This window comes from Schistocerca nitens, chromosome 3, assembly GCF_023898315.1.
Source record: "Schistocerca nitens isolate TAMUIC-IGC-003100 chromosome 3, iqSchNite1.1, whole genome shotgun sequence".
Lineage (NCBI taxonomy): Eukaryota > Metazoa > Arthropoda > Insecta > Orthoptera > Acrididae > Schistocerca > Schistocerca nitens.
The window spans coordinates 873,327,566-873,334,798 of record NC_064616.1 but is presented as its reverse complement, the minus strand read 5'-3'; positions in this window follow the sequence as shown (position 1 = coordinate 873,334,798).

Here is a 7,233-nt window from a genome sequence, read left to right as displayed (position 1 = left end):
AGATATCTTAGCTAAAAACTAAACTAAAAAGTCCTCCGATCAGGCCATGAAGGCCCAACAGTACCGACCGGCCACCGTGTCATCCTCAACCCAAAGGCGTCACTGGATGCGAATATGGAGGGGCATGCGGTCAGCAAACCGCTCTCTCGGCCGTATGTCAGTTTACGAGATCAGAAGATATCTTAGCTACTAGACTTAAAGATGATGTGTATAGCTCGATCCTACATCATCAACGAGCCTCATTTTTATTTAGAGCCATACACAGCCCAATTCCGATTCTTATTGCTAACTCACATACCTGGGCGTAGGAAAGCGTAAGAAACTCGTAACTCGCAAATGGGGTTTTTCTCTTCCATGATGTCTCAAAAAATTTGACGCAATCTGCAGTGGCGTGTAGCGTGGTTAGTTTCCGCTCGAGCTTTCTCTAGCCAAAGAACATTATTCATTTTCTAACAGGTCAGGGCCGGCCGAAGTGGCCGTGCGGTTAAAGGCGCTGCAGTCTGGAACCGCAAGACCGCTACGGTCGCAGGTTCGAATCCTGCCTCGGGCATGGATGTTTGTGATGTCCGTAGGTTAGTTAGGTTTAACTAGTTCTAAGTTCTAGGGGACTAATGACCTCAGAAGTTGAGTCCCATAGTGCTCAGAGCCATTTGAACCATTTAACAGGTCAGGGGTGTGGACCGGACTGCACAAGAAGGTGAGTGGACACTGTCAGTAGGACGAACAAGAATATAACAGTGCAGTTGTAATATGTGCATCCAACCAATTACGTCAACATAACTGTATCCTTTCTGACTAACCTGTGTAACAATAGACTACACTCATTCCCAGATTTTCCATCCGAGTGCATGTGTGTCCCAAGAATAAGTTCTATCATCACGACTTTAGCTCTTACACGCAACTGATGTGCAAACACCACACCCTCCCTTGTACTTATTTCAATATGTTGATGACACAGACATTTTTCATCTACCCAACCCTCCATTCGTCCCAGGAACCCCTCAAATCCATCTCAACGACTTCACATACCACTGTGACCAGTGGTAGTAGCGCACTGAACATGTGAAAACAGAAGCAATAATTATAGCAAAAACCATTCAAGCATTCCGTCCTCATCCCCACACCTAACAAACCACAACCATCCAATCTACATAACTAAAATAGTAAAATATCTAAGACTGCCACTCAATCGAAAAGTAACCAAGAATACCCATCTGGTAACCATCCAGAAGAATGCTCACAGTAGACTAGCCAAGCATGGCGACTAAACACCACAGCCATCTTCAGGGCCCCAATTCTAATGACCTAAAAAACGGTGAAATATGCAAGCATTTATGACATAAAACTTATGGAAATATGACCCTAAAAAAGAAAATACGATTTTCTATAAGTTTATTTAAAAATATCGTTACTGATTTCCTTATATACGACGTAATACAAAATTCAGTTCCGAACAAATTGTGAGTATAGTATTTACTTCTTACAGTGTTTGAAACTAACTAGCACTTATTTCTGTAACAGCTCTACAAACAATGAAGCCTGATTTTACTACTGCACACCACTTGTATAAAGTATTGCAAATTACAGTATTCATTCCACTCGAGTGATTGTAGTGCTGCTACCGGCTAAAGCGCCCAGCTGTTTGGCACCCAGGCCAATACGATGAGCGCATGTCTCTACACTGTGCTCTACTTGCTGCTATAACAGTTCAAAGATAAACTCCTGGAAATGGAAAAAAGAACACATTGACACCGGTGTGTCAGACCCACCATACTTGCTCCGGACACTGCGAGAGGGCTGTACAAGCAATGATCACACGCACGGCACAGCGGACACACCAGGAACCGCGGTGTTGGCCGTCGAATGGCGCTAGCTGCGCAGCATTTGTGCACCGCCGCCGTCAGTGTCAGCCAGTTTGCCGTGGCATACGGAGCTCCATCGCAGTCTTTAACACTGGTAGCATGCCGCGGCAGCGTGGACGTGAACCGTATGTGCAGTTGACGGACTTTGAGCGAGGGCGTATAGTGGGCATGCGGGAGGCCGGGTGGACGTACGGCCGAGTTGCTCAACACGTGGGGCGTGAGGTCTCCACAGTACATCGATGTTGTCGCCAGTGGTCGGCGGAAGGTGCACGTGCCCGTCGACCTGTGACCGGACCGCAGCGACGCACGGATGCACGCCAAGACCGTAGGATCCTACGCAGTGCCGTAGGGGACCGCACCGCCACTTCCCAGCAAATTAGGGACACTGTTGCTCCTGGGGTATCGGCGAGGACCATTCGCAACCGTCTCCATGAAGCTGGGCTACGGTCCCGCACACCGTTAGGCCGTCTTCCGCTCACGCCCCAACATCGTGCAGCCCGCCTCCAGTGGTGTCGCGACAGGCGTGAATGGAGGGACGAATGGAGACGTGTCGTCTTCAGCGATGAGAGTCGCTTCTGCCTTGGTGCCAATGATGGTCGTATGCGTGTTTGGCGCCGTGCAGGTGAGCGCCACAATCAGGACTGCATACGACCGAGGCACACAGGGCCAACACCCGGCATCATGGTGTGGGGAGCGATCTCCTACACTGGCCGTACACCACTGGTGATCGTCGAGGGGACACTGAATAGTGCACGGTACATCCAAACCGTCATCGAACCCATCGTTCTACCATTCCTAGACCGGCAAGGGAACTTGCTGTTCCAACAGGACAATGCACGTCCGCACGTATCCCGTGCCACCCAACGTGCTCTAGAAGGTGTAAGTCAACTACCCTGGCCAGCAAGATCTCCGGATCTGTCCCCCATTGAGCATGTTTGGGACTGGATGAAGCGTCGTCTCACGCGGTCTGCACGTCCAGCACGAACGCTGGTCCAACTGAGGCGCCAGGTGGAAATGGCATGGCAAGCCGTTCCACAGGACTACATCCAGCATCTCTACGATCGTCTCCATGGGAGAATAGCAGCCTGCATTGCTGCGAAAGGTGGATATACACTGTACTAGTGCCGATATTGTGCATGCTCTGTTGCCTGTGTCTATGTGCCTGTGGTTCTGTCAGTGTGATCATGTGATGTATCTGACCCCAGGAATGTGTCAATAAAGTTTCCCCTTCCTGGGACAATGAATTCACGGTGTTCTTATTTCAATTTCCAGGAGTGTATTTCTAATTCTTCGTTGGTTTCCTGTATTAGTTTTTCAGACCCCGTTTCCGCCGTGGCTATGGGCTGATTTCCGAGATTGTCTGTCTAGGTTCCCATACATCTACATCTACATCCATACCCCGCAAGCCACCTGACGGTGTGTGTCGGAGGGTACCCTGAGTACCTCTATCGGTTCTCCCTTCTATTCCAGTCTCGCATTGTTCGTGGAAAGAAGGATTGTCGGTATGCTTCTGTGTGGGCTCTAATCTCTCTGATTTTATCCTCATGGTCTCTTCGCGAGATATACGTAGGAGGGAGCAATATACTGCTTGACTCTTCGGTGAAGGTATGTTCTCGAAACTTTAACAAAAGCCCGTACCGAGCTACTGAGCGTCTCTCCTGCAGAGTCTTCCACTGGAGTTTATCTATCATCTCCGTAACGCTTTCGCGATTATTAAATGACCCTGTAACGAAGCGCGCTGCTCTCCGTTGGATCTTCTCTATCTCTTCTATCAACCCTATCTGGTACGGATCCCACACTGCTGAGCAGTATTCAAGCAGTGGGCGAACAAGCGTACTGTTATCTACTTCCTTTGTTTTCGGATTGCATTTCCTTAGGATTCTTCCAATGAATCTCAGTCTGGCATCTGCTTTACCGACGATCAACTTTATATGATCATTCCATTTTAAATCACTCCTAATGCCTACTCCCAGATAATTTATGGAATTAACTGCTTCCAGTTGCTGACCTGCTATTTTGTAGTTAAATGATAAGGGAACTATCTTTCTATGTATTCGCAGCACATTACACTTGTCTACATTGAGACTCAATTGCCACTCCCTGCACCATGCGTCTATTCGCTGCAGATCCTCCTGCATTTCAGTACACTTTTCCATTGTTACAACCTCTCGGTACACCACAGCATCATCTGCAAAAAGCCTCAGTGAACTTCCGATGTCATCCACAAGGTCATTTATGTATATTGTGAATAGCAACGGTCCTATGACACTCCCCTGCGGCACACCTGAAATCACTCTTACTTCGGATGACTTCTCTCCATTGAGAATGACATGCTGCGTTCTGTTATCTAGGAACTCTTCAATCCAATCACACAATTGGTCTGATGGTCCATATGCTCTTACTTTGTTCATTAAACGACTGTGGGGAACTATCGAACGCCTTGCGGAAGTCAAGGAACACGGCATCTACCTGTGAACCCGTGTCTATGGCTCTCTGAGTCTCGTGGACGAATAGCGCGAGCTGGGTTTCACACGACCGTCTTTTTCGAAACCCATGCTGATTCCTACAGAGTAGATTTCTAGTCTCCAGAAAAGTCATTATACTTGAACATAATATGTGTTCCAAAATTCTACAACTGATCGACGTCAGAGATATAGGTCTATAGTTCTGCACATCTGTTCGACGTCCCTTCTTGAAAACGGGGATGACCTGTGCCCTTTTCCAATCCTTTGGAACGCTACGCTCTTCTAGAGACCTACAGTACACCACTGCAAGAAGAGGGGCAAGTTCCTTCGCGTACTCTGTGTAAAATCGAACTGGTATGCCATCAGGTCCAGTGGCCTTTCCTCTTTTGAGCGATTTTAATTGTTTCTCTATCCCCCTGTCATCTATTTCGATATCTACCATTTTGTCATCTGTGCGACAATCTAGAAAAGGAACTACAGTACAGTCTTCCTCTGTGAAACAGCTTTGGAAAAAGACATTTAGTATTTCGGCCTTTAGTCTGTCATCCTCTGTTTGAGTACCTTTTAGTTATTATGACGAGCGGATCTTGATCCAGACACCTTTGAGTGTATGTGGTTGACATAGAGCTTTCGTATCCGGCGCAGTGAATTTCATTTGACAGTTTCGCGTGAGTGTTGTTTACGGTTTTAATAAAATTATTGGTGCAGCTTAGAACCATACCTTATTATGTCTATAAGATAATTGTTTAATTAACCACCATTTTTCTTTTAGGTAATTTTATGATGCCTAACCACGGTGGAACGCGTTATTTTTTAAATAAAAATAACTTTGCAACCGTGACTTTTATTTTAGATATATTCCAAATTAGTTAACACGTCCTTTCAATCTTCAGTTTCCGCAAGCTGCACTGGATAACTCGGTCCATTTTCAGGTTTTCCATTTTGAAAGAACTACGATTGTCGCTGAGGAAGGTTTTGTACCTAGAAAAGCTCCTCTCCGCATCATAGGGCGTCACAGGAGCGTTTCTGAAGGTGGCAAGGTCTCTGCACGCTATCTTTGTTTCCTTGTCTTCGAATGTTGTGGCAGTCCTAGTAAGACTGTCGCTAATTTTGCACATTGTAGGACATACAGGACTCTGCTAGAGTACACTCGACGCATATCACACTGCACATGTTGCACAATATCCAGGGAGTCATACAGTTGAGTAACAGCTGCTTCCAGTCCTCTGTTACCTTCCTCTGTTACCTTTTGATGCTACTGAAAAGCTGGCGTTGATGTATTGCATGTTTCCAGACAAGGTATCTGCAAAGACCTCTTTCACAGCTTCGATAGCACTTGACTCATTTGCTGTCAAGGTCACAAAAGATTGCCTTTGTTGTGGTGTAGTTGGTGCAATAATACTCAGCAGCTTCAAGCCAAGAACCCCATCGGGTAAGAACAGGCTGAGGGGTAAGGGGCGGTGAAGCTGCTTGATCCTTGAATTTCTACACCTGTAGTGGAGCCTTCACAAAGATTTTCTTGCCAATGGAAATTAATTTGTCCACATTAATTTGAACGAACTTTGTGTAACGCATGCGCAGGCCAAGTGACGCATGCCATATCGTGGCGTGTACAAAGCACCGAAAAGTAGCAAAACGTTCTCTCAGTTCACACCATCCGGCTACAGTAGCTTTCACAGGGTTGTCAGACAGAATGGCAGTTGTCGAGAAGTTTACTCTCTTCAGAGCTTCACACGTTAGGAGACGCAGTCCTCCAGGCCCAATAACATTTTTAATATGACGCTCACCCACATTTTGGTTTCATCTATAGACACCCAGACCTTTTAGTCAGCAACACTATTTTGTATATTGTTGAGCACCCCGTCGTACGCTACGGTCGCAGGTTCGAATCCAGCTTCGGGCATGGATGTGTATGATGTCCTTAGGCTAGTTAGGTTTAAGTAGTTGTAAGTTCTAGGTGAGCAAGATGTATGAGACAGGCGAAATTCCCTCAGACTTCAAGAAGAATATAATAATTCCAGTCCCAAAGAAAGCAGGTGTTGAGAAATGTGAAAATTACCGAACTATCAGTTTAATAAGTCACAGCTGCAAAATACTAACACGAATTCTTTACAGACGAATGGAAAAACTGGTAGAAGCCGACCTCGGGGAAGATCAGTTTGGATTCAATACAAATGTTGGAACACGTGAGGCAATACTGACCTACGACATATCTTAGATGAAAGATTAAGGAAAGGCAAACCCACGTTTCTAGCATTTGTAGACTTAGAGAAAGCTTTTGACAATGGTGACTGGAATACTCTCTTTCAAATTCTAAAGATGTCAGGGGTAAAATACAGGGAGCAAAAGGCTATTTACAATTTGTACAGAAAGCAGATGGCAGTTATAAGAGTCGAGGGGCATGAAAGGGAAGCAGCGGTTGAGAAGGGAGTGAGACAGGGTTGTAGCCTGTCCCCGATGCTATTCAATCTGTATATTGAGCAAGCAGTAAATGAAACGAAAGAAAAGTTCGGAGTAGGTATTAAAAACCATGGAGAAGAAATAAAAACTTTGAGGTTCGCCGATGACATTGTAATTCTGTCAGAGACAGCAAAGGACTTGGAAGAGCAGTTGAACGGAATGGACAGTGTCTTGAAAGGAGCATATAAAATGAACATCAACAAAATCAAAACGAGTAACATGGAATGTAATCGAATTAAGTCGGGTGATGCTGAGGTAATTAGATTAGGAAATGAGACACTTAAAGTAGTAAAGGAGTTTTGCTATTTGGGGAGCAAAATAACTGATGATGGTCGAAGTAGAGAGGATATAAAATGTAGACTGGCGATGGCAAGGAAAGCGTTTCTGAAGAAGAGAAATTTGTTAACATCGAGTATAGATTTAAGTTTCAGGAAGTCGTTTCTGAA